Source organism: Acromyrmex echinatior, chromosome 12, assembly GCF_024713525.1.
Source record: "Acromyrmex echinatior isolate Ae372 chromosome 12, ASM2471352v2, whole genome shotgun sequence".
In the NCBI taxonomy this organism is placed as follows: domain Eukaryota; kingdom Metazoa; phylum Arthropoda; class Insecta; order Hymenoptera; family Formicidae; genus Acromyrmex; species Acromyrmex echinatior.
The window spans coordinates 10,765,743-10,783,623 of record NC_141863.1 but is presented as its reverse complement, the minus strand read 5'-3'; the positions used below and the strand labels follow the sequence as shown (position 1 = coordinate 10,783,623).

The window sequence follows — 17,881 nt, the reverse complement described above, 5'->3', positions numbered from 1 at the left end:
ACATATTGAAGCATATTAGAACATGCGAGACGAATAAACCTAATATTGCAATGAAATAATTTAATTTAACTTTATGAAAATTAATAAAAATAAATTATAAATATATTGAAAAATAAAGAAAAAATATAAAAAAATATTAAATTGACTTAAAAATATATTTGTATAAAGAAATATTATGTAATCATATATCTATGAAAATATTGCGAGAAAGCTGATATAAAAGAAATTTATATACCTATATGTCCAAAAAATAAGTTTAAAATACAATAAATAAAAAGAAATCTTTCTTGCTCGATTTTTTATGTTATTTTTGTTCACTTCTTCACTTTATCACTTTTTCACAAAAATTAGACCAATCTCTCGAGGTTTTTCATACAACATTTCAAATGAACAATACACATAATACTTCTATCTAAATTTTTACTCTGAATTATGTATGTTTGAAAAACAAATGTTTAAATGGGACATTGAAACGCTCATTTTGGAGAGACAGACAGAGAGAGAGAGAGAGAGAGAGAGAGAGAGGAGCAATAAAAAAAGGAGGAAATGAGACGGGATAACTAACTTATTTCATGCATACGCATTCCATTTTGGCCAACATAAAATCAGAAGAGTTGCGCTACTGTATATACTGTGACGTGAACGCGTGTGCCTGATTGCGTATATATATATATATATATATATATATATATATATATATATATATATATATATGCATATATAAGTGATTTACTATTATCTTCCCATTTTCATTATATCTATATACTGCTCTGAAGTTGTAGACATTCATAAGAAAAAAATTCTATGGGAGAAGGACATTCAATCATTCTCAGAATGTATTACGTCAATCGCAGTAAGATTATCGTAGTTATACTTTTGCGATAATCTAAAATTATGCTCAGTATCTCATGCTGTTAAGGAAATATAATACATGTATTTCAAATACTGCTTACCCTTAGATAGAACTCGCTTTACACACACACACACACACACACACACACACACACACACACACACACACACACACACGTAGAAAGATTGATAAATTGATGAAAGTTGATAAATTTGTTTGATAGTGATTTAAATATAATAAATAAAATTAATGTTGTAATGAAGGTTAGAATAATTATTGTAAAATCGTGGAAAATAATTATTATATCGTAGTAGGGGAATTAGAGTTTTGAAGAGAAAGAGATCAAGTATTAATATTTAATAAAAGATTAGATAAAATCTTTATGATTGGAGTTTAAATCCAAGGCACTTGAGTCTGCCATATTAAAATAATAATTAATTTTTAAATTAGTTAAAATTAATTTTATTCATTAATAATATATATATATACATATATATATATGGGAAGGAAAGGGGTAATAAATAATTTAGTATAAAAAAATTATGGAGGGGGAATAAATTATATTATATAGGAATATAAATAATTTGTTAAATTAGGATGATAAATTAAATTAAATTGAGGGGATTTTGGAGAATCTATGGTTAAGAGGTGGGAATTTATTTAGTCACTTTAAAGATGAATTAAGGAAAAATATATTAATAATAATAATACGTTTTTTAGATATAGCTTCTCAAATAGTGAATAAAAGGATTGATAAACTTAGGATGGAGATTAGTGATCCAATAGAGGAGATAATATTTCAAGATAAAAAGGAGTCCGGATAGTCTGAGTAACGTCGGAGTATTCCATTAAGACCTTGAAAGTGTTGGGGAAAAAAAGTTAGATTAACTCCAATAAATATAGAAATAAATTGGATATTTAAGTAGAAATTATTTAATCTAAATCCAAAAATTAATGGAAATCAATGGATGAATCCGGCGATAATAGAAAATACTGCTCCTATGGATAATAGTGAAAGTGGGCAACTACGTAATAAGTATCATGTAGGATGATGTCGATACAGGAATTTGATAGTATAATTCCAGTGAATCCTCCTATAGAGAATAAAAAAATAAATCCCATGGATCATCAAAGAGTAGGATTGTAATTGATTTTTATTCCATGAAGTGTAGAAATTCAACTGAAAATTTTAATTCCAGTTAGGATAGCAATGATTATAGTAACAGAAATAAAATAGGCTCGTGTATCTACATCAAGCCCAATAGTGAATATATGGTGGGCTCATATAATAAATCCTAAAAATCCGATAGTAATTATGGCATAGATTATTCCTAATGATCCAAAGGTTTCTTTTTTTCCTCTTTCATTTATAATAATGTGAGAAATTAATCTAAATCCTGGGAGAATTAGAATATATACTTCTGGGTGACCAAAGAATCAAAATAAGTGTTGGAATAAGATAGGGTCACCTCACCTGATTGGTCAAAGAATGAGGTATTTAGATTACGATCTGTGAGAAATATAGTAATAGCTCCTGCAAGTACGGGAAGAGAGGAGTAATAGAATTGCAGTGATAAGAATTGATCAGACTAGAAGGGGGATTTTATCTAGGGATAGAATTTTTTGGTGTATATTTAAGATAGTAGAGATGAAGTTGATTGCTCCTAGGATAGAAGACATTCCTGCAATATGAAGAGAAAAAATAGTTAAATCAATTGATGGTCCTCTGTGAAATATATTGGATGTAAGGGGGGGGGGGGATAAAGGGTTCATCCTGCCCCGGTTCCTAAGTAAAGAAAGTTTCTTAAGATAAGAAGAGTAAGAGAAGGAGGTAGAAGTCAAAATCTTATATTATTTATACGGGGATAAGCTATGTCTAGGGAGCCTAATATAAGTGGTACAAGAAAGTTTCCAAATCCTCCAATTATGAAGGGTATTACTATAAAGAAAATTATGATAAAAACATGATTAATAATAATAGAGTTGTAGACTTGATCATTATTAATAAGGTTTCCACAAGACCCTAATTCTAGTCGAATTAATATACTTATTGCGGATCCAATTATGCCTGATCAGATAGCTAGTAAAAAATAAAGGATTCCAATATCTTTGTGGTTAGTAGAGAATAATCATTTATTCATAGTAAAATTTAATTAAATTAATAAATTAAAAATGATAATATTGATAAGAAAATATTATATATTTATAATAATATGAAAAAAGTAAAATTAAATAATAATGAAGAGGTGGGATATATTTAAGAGAAAGAAGGATTTGGTTAATTTAGAAGTATAAAATATATATAAATTGATTAATTAATTAGATATGTATATATATAAATAAGTAAATAAAATGTTATGTCTGATAAAGGTGATAAATTGTAAATTTATTTAAGAGAATTAAAAATTTTCTAACATTATTTAATATTAAAAATAATATAATAGAATTATTTATTGAATTAATTAAGGGTAAAAATAGTAGAGAAAAAATAAAGAAAATAAGTAATTAATTTAAATTAAAAGTTGGAAAAAGGAAGGAGAGAGGCGCATAATATAATTAAAAATAATGATGGACGGTAATGAGATTTAAAATATTAATAAAATTAAAATTAAAGTATATAGATTATATATTATAATTTAATAAAAATATTAAATTGCAAATTTAAAGATTTTAAATATATAAAAAATTTAAATAATATATTAAATTTAATTAGAAGGGGAAAAATATATACATAATTATTAGGAAAAAATAAGATTTATAAAAGTAAAAGTCGGACGATCCTTGACAGAGGAAGAGATGGAGTGGAAATCGCTTTGCATGAAAATTCGTATTCCCTTAATCGGTCCATACCTTGTTCCCTGCCTACAGTCATCTGACTTTTCATGTAAAGCAGAGAAATAATTACTAACTTTGTCTATTAATCACTTTTTAATGAATAATGACGATTAAAACTTGTTGAAAGTCACTCAGGGTCATGACCTTGACAATATATGTCAAGATCGAGGTTGGAAAGAGGTCATCTAATGTAAATAATTACCAAAATTAATTACAATATAACAGTTGCAAATTAAACAATAATAACACAGGCCCACAAAAAAGTACCCTATGCTGAGGTGGAAACTAATATTCTTATGTATTAGGTGTTGGAATTAATTCGTAGCGTTTTACAAGTGATGGGAAGTACTTTCATTAATGTATTTTTTAATGCTCATGTGAAATAAATAACATTCTTTCATTAAAAAACGCTACGAATTAATTCCAACACCTAATATTTTGAGTCACTGAATACGAATCTGACATAAAAATAGGACCATCCAGGGCAAATTTTCAATCTAGAGCGAAAAAATGGGTCAAAAATGACCTATGCGCACAGGTCCATAAAAAAAAAATATCCTGTGCTGGGATAGAGACCCCGCTATTTTTATGAAATTTACAATATTTTATACATGTTATCGATTTCTTATATTTTACATCAAATTATACAATTCAATATTCTTTATTGATTTTTACTTTTAATTTTTCTACAATTTTAATTTTTGAACAATTATTACTAATAATCAATGTTTCGTACGATTCACTATTATATTTATAAAATCCAGATTAATCATTTTAGTAATTATATACATTAACGAACATACACACCGCGTCAATGACCTTGACTTTGACACTATGTTGTGAAATAGTGACCTCCGACAGGTTTTAAGTAGCGGTCATCCTCTTCGTTAAAAAGTTATTAACAAAAAAAGTTCAACTATATAACATGAGAATTCCCTATTTTAAAATATGTTTAATAGTTGTACACTGTAGGAGATGCTGTATCAACGACCGTGACTTTGACGTATGTTGTCAAACAGTGGCGTTTTTTTGTTGTACAACCAAAAGCAACCACGGCTAAGACTATCTCCGTCTTCTGAAGACGAAGATAGCGTTAGTTGTGGTAGTGTTTGGTTAGATAACGAAAAAATGTCTCAGTACAATTATGGAAGTCCTGCACTACTTTGCAGGGAAGGGAAGAGGAAGTGAGAGTCGAAGGTGAAAGTCGTACGCCCCTTTGCAGGAGAGAGGCCCCCCCCCCCTCTGGAGGGTGAGGGTCGCGTGGAAAGTCGAAAGTAAAGTTGCTGAAATAAAATAGTAGCTACATGAAGTATAATACATATTTATTCTTCTAATGTTGGAGTTTATTCTCTAACGGAAAGATATACCACATAAATTAGACCTTTGAGTCTAAATATCTTAGAAACTATAAGAGACCGCCACTTAGTTGCTAAGGCAAAGTTACTCAGAATTATGATCTTGACAATATATGTTAATATCATCATATTATAATCATCAGTGTGGTGTCCATTAATATGTATAATTATTCAAAATATTTCTTGCTTTTAATTTTACAAATAAAAAATATAATAGTTAATTTTTTAAATTTAAATTTATATTTAAAAATTTATATTGTAGTAAGTGCTATTTTTCTATTATATAGGTAGAGGTTATAATCATTCATTTTCAAAATTGTATTATTTTATCTATTTCATCATGAAGCTTATTATTTTTCAGAAGTACCAATGTCATTTTTAATCATTTTATAAATATATTTAATATTCGATTTTTTAAATATAATGTTATATACATTTTCCATTTTTTAAAGATATAAGCAAAGAAATATAATACATTTTATACGAGAACAAGTTAACAAATTAGTTATTTCCTAAAGTCTGATGAATGAGTTTCATTCAATAATATGAGATTTAAATTTGCCGATATCTACAAGAGAAGACTATCTGGAATTTAATTTTAATGGCAACAAATTAAAAACTTTAGTATGTATATTGTATAAGAAAAATAATTAAATTTTTTTTTATAATAATAACAGTCATTGTAACTTCCTGTTCTTAGCAGGCTAAATACATTAAGTGGTTTGGATCTGCGAGGAGCATTAAATGATTTTTTGAAAGTCATAACTGATAATTGTGGCAAAAAATATATCATGAAAAGAAGGAAAAAAAAGGAGAAAATAAATTATCTTTTCTTGAAAGTGCAATAAGCCAAACTTTCTTTGGTAATTGTTCCTATTATAATTTTCTTTTCAATAATGATAGTATTGCTTTTGATATTATCTTAATATTAATGTTGACTATCCATTATATGTTTATCATAAGTCTTCATATTAAGATAACGAATATGAGCATATTAAACCAGGTCTGTCCAATTTGAACTCCGAAGCTAACGTAAAGCCATCGACGCAAAAAAAATCAAAGTCAGTAAAATTTCAAAGACTGTAAAATGTTGATAAGCGTCGCTCATGTTATAACACTTTACAGTACTCGCAATCTTTCCCACATCGATTTTTTTGCGTCAATAGTTTTTTGTTTTGATCCCAGAGCTCAAATTAGACAGACTTGAGTTAAACTACTAATAATTTTCATTAAAACTTTGGTGTTCGATCAGTATATCCATATTTTATTACAATTTAAAAACTAATATTTTGTTTCTTTAATACCTTATGTTGCAATAAGTCATCAGTTTGATTTTAATATTTATAAATACAATATGTATAATACAATAAATATAATATATAAATAATAATAAAATAATCATATAATATATACAATATAAATAAAAATAATGAAAACGATTATATAGGGAGCTTTTCAACAAGAGATATAGTGATAATGTTATCTTTGTTTAATATTGACAGACAGCAAGGACATATGTATGATTTATTATGTTGAAATAGAAACTATGCGTTTCGAGGATTATCTCCGTCCAAATCCATCAGGATGATAAGTAATTTGTAATGAAGTGAACTACAATATTGACATTCTAAAAATGGACACGGAGATAACCCGCGAAATGCAATTTCTATAGACGTACCTATGAAGTCTCAAGAGGATTCAATACGTTACACTCAGTTACTGTGTCATTTTTTCAGTTACATTGTGCCTTTTGTTGGAAAACTCCTAAAGTCTATTATCATAAACAACAACAATAGTTCAAAAATAATGATAAAGTAATCCTGTTTTTGCAATTTATGGCAATCAATATAACATTAACTTGTATAAACAAAAATTAAAAACACACATTCGACTTTATGTAATAGTAAGTAGGTAGTAATTCAGGAATTTAATTCCAGTTATAACATCAATCACTATTTTTTTAGGTGCTGTTTGTAGACTTGCTAGATTAGGAGAGATCTCTTTTAAAGAATATTGTACAGAGATAAAATATGCTATTAAAAATGCCACAAAGAGTATACATGTCAAAAATTATAAGGCCCAAGCAAAGAAAAAAATGTTGAATGGGTCGAAAAAGAATCTCGTTTAATACAAATGTACGAAGCAGCTTAACGATTCTATTACTTTTTTTAATATGTTAATTTCTTATTTAAGAAATGATTAACTAAATCTTTTTTTTTTATTTAATAAATGTATACTTAATTATAATTTTTATATACTGTAAATTTAAATTATTTTTTTGTTTAATCACAAAATATAATTTCATTAGTAGTTTGATTATCACCGCATCATCATGTTATTTTCATTTAAAAACAAGATATTATTTAATACATAATGATTTAATTTTTAAAATTTAACTGCAATACCTCATAATTAACAATTTCTTTTAAAATAGAATTTAATTTTTCTAAGCATCATACACAATTTTTCTTTTTTGAGTGCGTATTGTTTGAACATTTATCGTTTGAACACGAGCTAATCACAGTGTTTGTACAGAAGAAAAACTCTAGGCATCCGCTGAGTGACTCACGTCCAAATGATACGTGCGCCTCCTTGTAACGATATTATAGTTAAATGTGACAGAAATTTATATTATTAAATACAAGATGTATTAATTATAATACCATTTCGCTGTTTATTTTATTCTTGTGAATTTATAATGCTTATATTGACTTGTATAACAATATTGTTTTGTAACTAAATGTGTAATACTTTACATGCAGTGTCAAAATTTTCTGAGCTTTAATCTCTCTTTCTTTTTATTAACTTATGAACGAGTTTACGTTTTATTGCTTAAGTTTTTTGTATGCCTTATCCCTGCACTAGTTCAGACAGTGCAGAAATAAAAAAACAGACCCCTTGTGACCTAATAGTAATTGGCTATTGTTGGAGGCTAAAAGTGAATTTGAGTTTTCAACATTAGGAACCTATTGCAGAAAATGGAAAATGAACTACAATTATTCAATAGTAGTGAGCTAATATATGAGACTAAAAGCGAAATGTAGATTTTCGATAATAGCAACATATTGTATAAGCTACAAGTCTTATTTTCAAAGATGTATAATATCTTATTATCATATCCATCTATTTGTGTACATTTTTATCATCAACAAAGACACTTCTAAACTCTCTAGAATAGAATGCTTTTATACTATTAGGATGCTTGAATGTTATCTGGGACAGTTGTAGCGTCTTTTCGGAGAATCTGATCGCGATAGAACTGCGTAAGCTCGAGATGAAATGATATACGTAAGTATGTGCATATTCGACGTATTCAAGACGTGTTTGTATGATTTCACCAAGAGTACATGGCTGTTTCACAAAAAGTGCAAAATATACCGATACTGATAACCTCATATATCACGTAGAATGATGATGTTTATCATGAAACATGATATAAGTAGATTTTCCATGAGCGATTACACTGTTAACAACGCGTACGATATTCTGCTCGCAAATAAAATTTTCTGATCTTATAAAAGATGAGAACAACGTTGCCATCATGACCGAATTCGTAGGGCTTAGAGCAAAAATGTATGCCTTGCAGAAGGAAAGAAGGATACAAAGAAGGAAAAGGACGTTAAGAGCACGTTGTAACGAGGTCTATAACGTTCGAGGATTATACGCGGTGCTCGAATGACGCAATCGAAATGACGTGCAGGCAGTCGTGCATAAAATCCAAATTGCATGAGATGTATACGATATCAGAAACAAAAATCGCTCTAAGTCCGCATGACGATAAGCGATATATCATGTCAAGTTTCACCGATACACTGGGGATATTACCAATGTAAATAAAACACATTTGTATTGTATAGTATGTTTAATATGTTTAACATGTATAATACGTATACTATATATAACATGTATAATATAATATGTATAATATAGTATGTATAATATGTAAATGATATTTATAATATATATTAGGTGTTGGAATTAATTCGTAGCGTTTTTTAATGAAAGAATGTTATTTATTTCACATGAGCATTAAAAAATACATTAATGAAAGTACTTCCCATCACTTGTAAAACGCTACGAATTAATTCCAACACCTAATATATAATACGTATTTATATTTTTTATAATAAATATAAATTTTACAACATATTGTCTTTATGTATCCACGAATTGTCAAATCCCAATCATTTCACGTGAATCTCATTCCTCTTCTTGCGCAACATCTTTTCAACAAGATGTATGTCGGTTAGCGACGCTGTGCAATTCATATTCGTAGAATCCTCCAGCGATAGGCTCTCCGCGAGAATCTTCCAGAAGATATGTTACTGGATTAGTTTGTTGCACTTTGATAATTTTAAACACCTCTGTGCTCCAATTCGGCACCTTTATCAAAGATAAAGTCTTGAATTTACTCACGCGTACCGAATCACGCACTTTATATTGCGCGGTAATCTTTATGCGATATTGTAAACCGTGGTTAAAAGCCTGTCGAAAATCGCAGGGATAACGTCAACGGGACGCATACCAATAGTTCGATGCTTGCGTTGTAATTTGATACGAGACATGGCAGGTCTCGATTTATTTGTAATTTCCATTGTGCGTAAATTTCCACATGTTCTTTAATGTATTGAACTGTTCGACAACCGACGCCTTCATTACGGAATACGTAGAATAATGGTTGATGTTGCATTTCTTCAAGAATTTCTGTACATTCGAGTTGTAAAATTTCTTTTCTCGATCAATATGCAAATTTATTGGACATCGTCTCGAATTATCTTTACGATCGCCTTGTTTTCACTCTTGGCTTTAAGCGATACGGCCCATGCATGCTTACTCAGTATATTACGTCGATAACAATGAGAATATAGTGGTAACCTCTGTTGAATCGTATATAAAAATGCATTTCGATCACATCTGCCTGCCACAGGTCATCATATCCGTGTACTATGACGTGTCTTCACGGAAAATTTCTTCTCGCCGGAGCGTGCAATTCATCAACCAGCAGACATTTCTCAAACATTGCGAATAATTATTCGACACGATGCATTTTTCAAATCGTCTTTTCAAGTTCTTTAGCATAACCTGCACATTATTTGTAAAGCTACAATTTTCCTCTCGATTTCGTTCACACGATTTTTCAAATCTTGAACACTCTGTTGCACGTATCGTTTGTTTACTGCATCAGCATCATTCACCGATAACGCTAATCGTTGAATCTTGCGCGACTTTGCGTCAAAGTCAATTGCGGCTATCCAAAGAACGTTATCGCGTACATAATTTCTAAGCAATCCACGCCATTGATAGTGCGATTCGTTTCCTCTTCCAAGCGACGGTCCAACTTGTTGATCGGCATTGCGATGTCGACTGAACGAAGTATGTAGAACGAGATTAATTGATAATCAGACCGGCTTCGCGAAGTTCTTCGATAATCGATAGAATCTCATTATCATTGTGATCCGTCTGGCGCAAGATCTCGAGCAATCGCAGACGATCCACAATTTCATTGGGATCGTCCCAATGTCAAGTGATAATGACCGTGTACCCACGTGTCATTCGGTGCGAATGATTTTTCGTGGCAATGCAGCTAAACTGTTAAATTTTATCAAATCGTCTCGCGCAAAATTTGTCATGGAAATGTTAGCAAACAAGATAATCTTTATTTTATATGCTAAATTTATAAATTCTTCAGCGAACGCAATCAATTATCACGACAAAACTTATATGTATACAACGAATTATTGTGCAAACAGCGGACATAACATGCTAAACTAAATACCCAATGATACTGGTACATGTAGCTGGACGTTTCCTTTCCGTATTCTCCAGAGTGCATTCCAGTTCGGTATATACAATAAATAGAACGTTCCTTCTTGATGTGGTTGTTGACTCAGCCACTTATTGTCCTCACTTGGCAATCTGATGGCGCAATTGTTTTGTTTTCCGTACTCTACTGCGTGGATCTCCAATTTTGTGTTTGTATGGAAATAATACAAGCATCTGAAAAAAAAACGTATAATTTATTATTTTCATAAAGAACATTTTTTTTTATTACAAAGACATTTTCGTAATTTTTAATTAAAACGAGGGCAAATAAATAAGTACCCGTGTTTCAAGACAGGCGACGTTGCTGATGCAAGTTGGCATTACCATCGTGTACTACCATCTTTCAAACGACGCCATACAAAATTTCAGAGTGATTCATGCAATAGTCTTGATTTGACAGCAATTCGTAGTGAGCGTGTTTGATGTTTTCCGATACAATCGAAAAAGAACAATATCGATCCGTGATTCATATTTTTGGATGGAAAAACGTGCGAAAAAATAAAAACGAAATTGGATGCCGTCTATGAGAACTCTTTACCATCTATGACAACCGTCAGATATTGGTTCAACGAATTCAAACGTGGTCTGTTTTTAATGAGGAGAGCCCAGGACGTCTGGCAGACGTGGTTACTGAGGAAATCGTTGAAAAAGTCCACGATATGATTCTCGCTGATCGCCGAACGAAAGTGCATGAAGTAGCAGAGACCGTAGGCGTGTCGTACGGAACGGCATTCAATATTTTGCATGATAACTTGGGAATGAAAAAGCTGTCGGCCCGATGGGTGCCACTATTGCTCACGATGGACAACAAGCAGATGCGGTTATCAATTTCAAAGCATGGTCGAATTATGCTACGAATTGCTGCCGCATCCACCGTATTCTCCAGATTTAGCCACCTGTGACTTCTTCTTGTTTCCAAACTTGAAAAAATGGCTCGGTGAAAAGAAATTCACGTCGAATGAGGAGGTCATCGCTGAAACAGAGGCCTATTTTGCAGAGTTCGTATTTTTCTGAGAAGTTAAAAAATGACAGAAGCGTTTGGAAAAAATGTATCTTCCTAAAAGGAGATTACGTTGAAAAGTAAAAAAAAATTTTGTGTAAAGCTTGTGCCTTCATTACTAACACGGATACTTATTGATTTGCCCTCGTATATATAGACGTACCATAGAAATATTCTATTCTTGTTTCCGATAATTTACGATCTTATAAGGCGGGACAAATCTTTGATTCATGCAATGTCCTACGTTATCATTGCGTTGATCCTACACGTACAGCAGATTGATGTAGTTGTCCCTCTTCGTATTGATGAATCATAGTGGAAGAATCGTCATTTCTTTTGCTTCTCAATGCCGTACACGTTGATTGAAATGTATTAAAATTTTCAAATCTTTTAATTTGGTTTAGCATTATTGGAAACTGAATGCCTTGAAGATTTAATACTGTCGTAATGAGGGTACGAGGATTCCTAACCTATGTGCTTTTTAGCTGGGTGTAAAGCAGCTACTGATCATGCGAAGTAAAAATTTTATAATAATAAAACTTTTTTATTTAAATTTTTTAAATATTGTTCTGTTATGTCCTTAATTCTCTCTGATAACTCTTGGAGTGAAAAAATAACGCAATTTGGATTTTATTTTTTAATTTTGTACAACGTTTTGTTCATATATGATTTGGATTGAGCAAGGTAATAATTTTTAAAGATTATAATTTAGCGCCAATTATTGATGTCAGATTTTTTATATATCAGTTACTTATCACTCAAATTAAATATAATTTTTATTTATGGGATTTTAACTTGATGGTCACATATACAAAAATAGATTTTTAAATTAGACATACTATCATTTAAGTTGTGTAATTCTTAATTAAGGTTCATATACAATAATTTGGATTGAGTGAGATAACAATTTTTGAAGATTATAATTTAGCGTCCATTAGTGATATCATATCTTTTATATGCCTAATATCGTACAAATTAGGTAGAATTTTCATTTATGGGGGGGGGGGGAGCTTTAATAAATACAAAAATACATATCACTTAGATTTCATCATATATTTTAATTTAATAAAATTTTCTTTGCAAAGCACGTATCCACAGCGCTTTTTTATCTTATTTTAAAAAGGTAAAATTGTATTGATATCTCATGCATTTTGTAGTATTTAATGTTTTCTTATAAACAGTACATGAATTAATCAATTTAGTACACATTTTTTTCCGAAGAACCGAAGAATATGCACTATTAGCGCCTTTTTTTATTCTTTTTTAAATGGGTAAATTTTATACTGATATCATATATTTTGTAATGTTTAATACTTCTTTATAAATTCATTTTTTAATTTAATAAAATTTTTTCTCGCAGAACATATATTTGTATCTCCTTCTTCTTTTAAAAAAATGAATTTATATACTAATATCGTGGCTTTTGTAGTTTTTAATGTCTTTCTATATAAAGAATATATAAATCAATTACTTTAGTACATTTTTTATGAAGGCTTTTAACTATAACATCAAGGTTAGAAAGTCATTCAATCGTTACAACGAGTTGGAACGGTCACTCGTTACTGAAAAATAGAACTCATTATTTGTAACGCGTTACTTTTTATTCATTACTTGTAACAAGTAACATTATGCGTTATTCATTACATAATTTTTCAGTGAGTAAACGCATAATAGTAAAAAATTATTTTTCAAAGTGACTTTTCCAAGTTTAACATAAAATTAGTGTAGTCAGTAATTGTTTGCGATCATAAAAACTGCAACATCATTATCAAGTCGCTTTTATAAACGAATGTAACAATAAAATTTACTTTAACGATAATGTTACTTTATTTCTCGTCCTTGCATTTTTTTATACAAATATATTTGTATAAAATGTTCCTTTTCAATTAGTTATTCAAATGTTTCATAAAATAAGAATCATGGAAAAAATCTTAACTGTACAAATTTGAACTTTAGATGGTCTGTTTATCAGTTTTTTTTTAAATATAACAAGTATTGGCCACTAAAGTAATTTGTGCATATGAAATTAAATTTAAAGGAATCATAACTATGAGTACAGACATAAATCATAGTTAGAATTACTCTTTTTGATAACTTATACTTAATTTTATTTCTTTTTAATCAATACTTAACGTAGATCTGCGGTATATGATACTTGTTTTCCTGCTACATTTCTTGACTTTCGGAAGATTTAGCAGTCATTCATCACAAGTTAAAAAAATTATTAAAAATAAAATAGGGAATTCAACTCCGACAATGTTGATCTTGACATATATTGTTAAAGTTATGACCCTGAATAACCATCGAAGGATTTTGGTAGTCACTCGTTGATTAGTGAGAAGTTATTAAAATTAAAATGGACATTCATCTCGGATGACCTTGTTTCTCTCATACATTATGAAAGTATCACACCGAATAACTTTTAGAAGGTTGTAGCAGTCGTTCCCATCACGCGTTCCAAAGTTATTAAAAATAAAATAGGGAATTCAACTCCGATGTTGACCTTGACGTATATTGTCAAGATCATGACCCTTAGTGACTATTGGTGACCCTTAGTGACTATATAATAGTTGGTAGTCGCTGGTGATTATTGAGAAGTTATTAAAATTGAAATGAGCAATTCACTTCCGATGACCTCGACCTTCACATACCCTTATGAGGGTCATCACACCGAATAATCTTCAGAAGATTATAGCAGTTACTTATTACGCATTACAAATTCTTTAAAAAAAATAAAATGACCTTCATATAATCATATAATCAAAAACAATTCTGAGTGACTATCGGATAGTCAGTTTTAGCAGTCGTTGTTTGTTAAAAAGTTATTAAAAAGTAAAAAGGTTGAGATTGTCATCTGTCCACTGAAGTTCGAGACGTAATCCATGGGCAGACGACAACGATGTTAATAGTAATAGTAATAATGACAATAACGATTCTTTAAATTTGAACAAAATTTGAAACTTGTTGCAATATCTCGTAGGACAAATAGAAAAAAATAAATGCACTTTCATTATACAATTCGGTTACAAGCTATCAATTAACCATACATAGAATTTGATCGACACAGCCATTATTGAGATATAATAATCGAGATCTCGGAAAATTCACCGTTCTGCATAAAAATATCCGATATTGTCTCCGTTCGATTAATGACAAGGATAGAGAAATCGGCTGGCTGGAATGTGAAGGCAAACCGAAAGCGGATTAGTAATAAGAAAAAGAATATATTTTATCATCTTAGAACTTAGTGCAGTTGTCAGTACATATCAATAAAAGAAGATATGTAAATATGTAATACAACACGTGTTGTGTCCAATCTTGGCTCGTCATTCCACTTATGCAAACATACACAATAGATCAAAAAAGGCAAACCGATAAAACGAGAAAAGGAGGGGTGTAAATTCCCATCCTCGTCCCTAGTGAAACCTGATCCGATCATCAAGTTCAGAGTGATTTACGGAACTTCACCAGAGCCGATCATCAGATCCCGTATTTATAAGATGTGTGTGAGGTATCGTCTGAGCCGTTCATCAGGCATGACGAAGCACGACACGGCAGAGCGTGGTCGTGTGACTACTCAGGGTGGACTGTCAGGTAAGCCTGTCCGAGCTAATTCATCGGACACTGGGAGCAACCTACATTGCCTGAGATACCCGTCAGGCAACAAAGAAAAAAAAAGGACGGCCATTACGATAGACGCCGTGGAGATTGAAGTATGAGCGAGAACAATTGGAGATCTTTTCCTTTCTTACCTGTATTATCAGCAGCTTGATTACAAATTGTGTCAAGATAACGTGAATCAGCAACAGCTATCGATACTTCACTAACGTGATTAGGCTTGCAAATTAGTTCATCCTTGCCTATAGTAAACATATACTGCTGTATATGCAGTGCATCTATGGTATAGTACCCCATGCCGGTTAATACGCCATGACAAAAATGCGCGGTCGCACTCACAACGCGACTTTATCTTCTTTCACCGATCTTCGTCAATAATCGAGCTTGTCCGAACAGTTTCGCTCTAAAACGCTACGCGTTTTCTTAGCGCTGAGACATTATCGTGTCTCTGGATGATATGTATCATTGCATATTAGGCTTAATGGCAGTTACACTGCCTAAAAATATTAATTCGCATATTTTTTAAGATAAGTAAAAATTCCACATTGAGTACACTATCCAAAAAATTCATTTTTAAAAATAATAATGGGAACAGACAGATTCTATTGTCGTAGGCGTCGATATCTTAGAAAGTCGATATCATCAAAGTGCATTCGTAATATGTGTCATTACATATTACGTTTAATAGCAATTACACTGAAAATTAACTCGCATATTTATAAAGATAAGTAAAATTTTACATTGGATATATTGCCCAAAAAATTATTTTTTGAAAAGAGAATAGGAATATACTTTATTGTCATTGGCGCCGTACTTTAGGTAAAAAAAGATTCGATATCGTTAGAGTGCATTCTTATGGCATATGCCACTATTAGTTTAATGTAAATTTGATGGCAGTTACATTGAAAAATTAACTCGCATATTTCCAAAGATAAGTAAAATTCCAAATTGAATACATTATCTAAAAAAAAATGTGAAAGAGAAAACACGAATAAAAGAGAACTCTAATGCATCAGTCACTTAATTTTCACTGCAGTCACCACAGAAAAAAATATCCGTGATGGTATTATATTTTACACATTAATTGAGAATTGTATTTCCGTTATTCTATGTAAAAATGGATCAGGGATGGCCAAATAAATATCGACGAGGACTCTTTTGAAGTATTGTGGTGGGGTGACAAATTTTAAAAAGAAGGAGCAACGTTACTGCAGCAATCGCTCAGATAATTTCAACACCGATGTCGAGCAATATGGATTCAAACGTTCAATAATTCATGCAAATAAGTATTTCACTTATATCTGTGAAAATTTTTTTCTACTTGCTGTATATTCGTTTGTTTTTCATTGCAGCGCATGTAACATTTTGAGAAGAACATTTGCGTTGACATTAACAATGTATCTGGACATCGGAATTGTCGTGGGATTGTCTACGTTCAAAATTAAAAGTTAAAATTGCAATTGCCTTGAACGTCCAAGGCAATTGCATCATTCTGCCTCATGCTGCGTAAATGGCATTCGAAAAACGGGCAGACGTCGAGCGATTAGTACAGTCACTGATCCATCATCATTAATGATTCAGGACTTTGTAATTGAACTTGTCAAAATACGTCATGTAGACAATGTGAAATTATCTTTACGTAATAAATGTTTATATGAAATCATCAACTATACTTTTTATGTTTGAACTCGAACAATGCGTCGATTACGTATATTTCGATTTATAATATGTTATTATACAAATAGTGTAAGCAATAAATTTAAATATTTCGTAACTTATTTACGTCAAAATTGTGTTATAAATAAATTTGAAGCGGTAAATATTTTGCGCAAGATTTATGAGAAATTCTAATATCGAATACAAAATAATAGCATATGTTTTAGATCATATTGTATACCATGCATTACATGAATAAAAATAAAAATGAGAATAAAAAATGTATATTAAAATTATATTACTACGTTGTTAAAATTATTTAGTTCTTTGTCTCTCAATCATTCCTTCTTCATACCCTCATACTATTATTTGATAAAAAAGCGCGCTTGGTCATTTGTATATTTCTAATAAATATTATTATATACGGTATATATATATATATATATATATATATTAGGTGTTGGAATTAATTCGTAGCGTTTTTTAATGAAAGAATGTTATTTATTTCACATGAGCATTAAAAAATACATTAATGAAAGTACTTCCCATCACTTGTAAAACGCTACGAATTAATTCCAACACCTAATATATATATATATATATAAATATTATTATATAACTATATTTCTATAAATATTATTATATACGATAAAGAAAGCCAAGATCGGTCAAATTTTGGATGTTACAAATAATACATTATATATTCTTTTAAATCAATTTATTTCATATATAATTGCGAGC

The 17,881-nt window shown here is 30.4% G+C and overlaps 2 pseudogenes across 1 annotated transcript; one reads left to right on the top strand and one right to left on the bottom strand.

Moving 5' to 3' along the window:
* Nucleotides 1–797: 797 nt before the first annotated feature.
* On the bottom strand, nucleotides 798–4,666 carry LOC147907879 (cytochrome c oxidase subunit 1 pseudogene; annotated as a pseudogene). The gene is made up of 2 exons (XR_015547023.1): nucleotides 4,119–4,666; nucleotides 798–3,973 (listed from the first exon to the last, which is right to left on the bottom strand). The product of XR_015547023.1 is annotated as a cytochrome c oxidase subunit 1 pseudogene (transcript).
* A 27-nt stretch (nucleotides 4,667–4,693) lies between these two features.
* LOC147907878 (uncharacterized) lies at nucleotides 4,694–17,151 on the top strand (annotated as a pseudogene).
* Nucleotides 17,152–17,881: the final 730 nt, after the last annotated feature.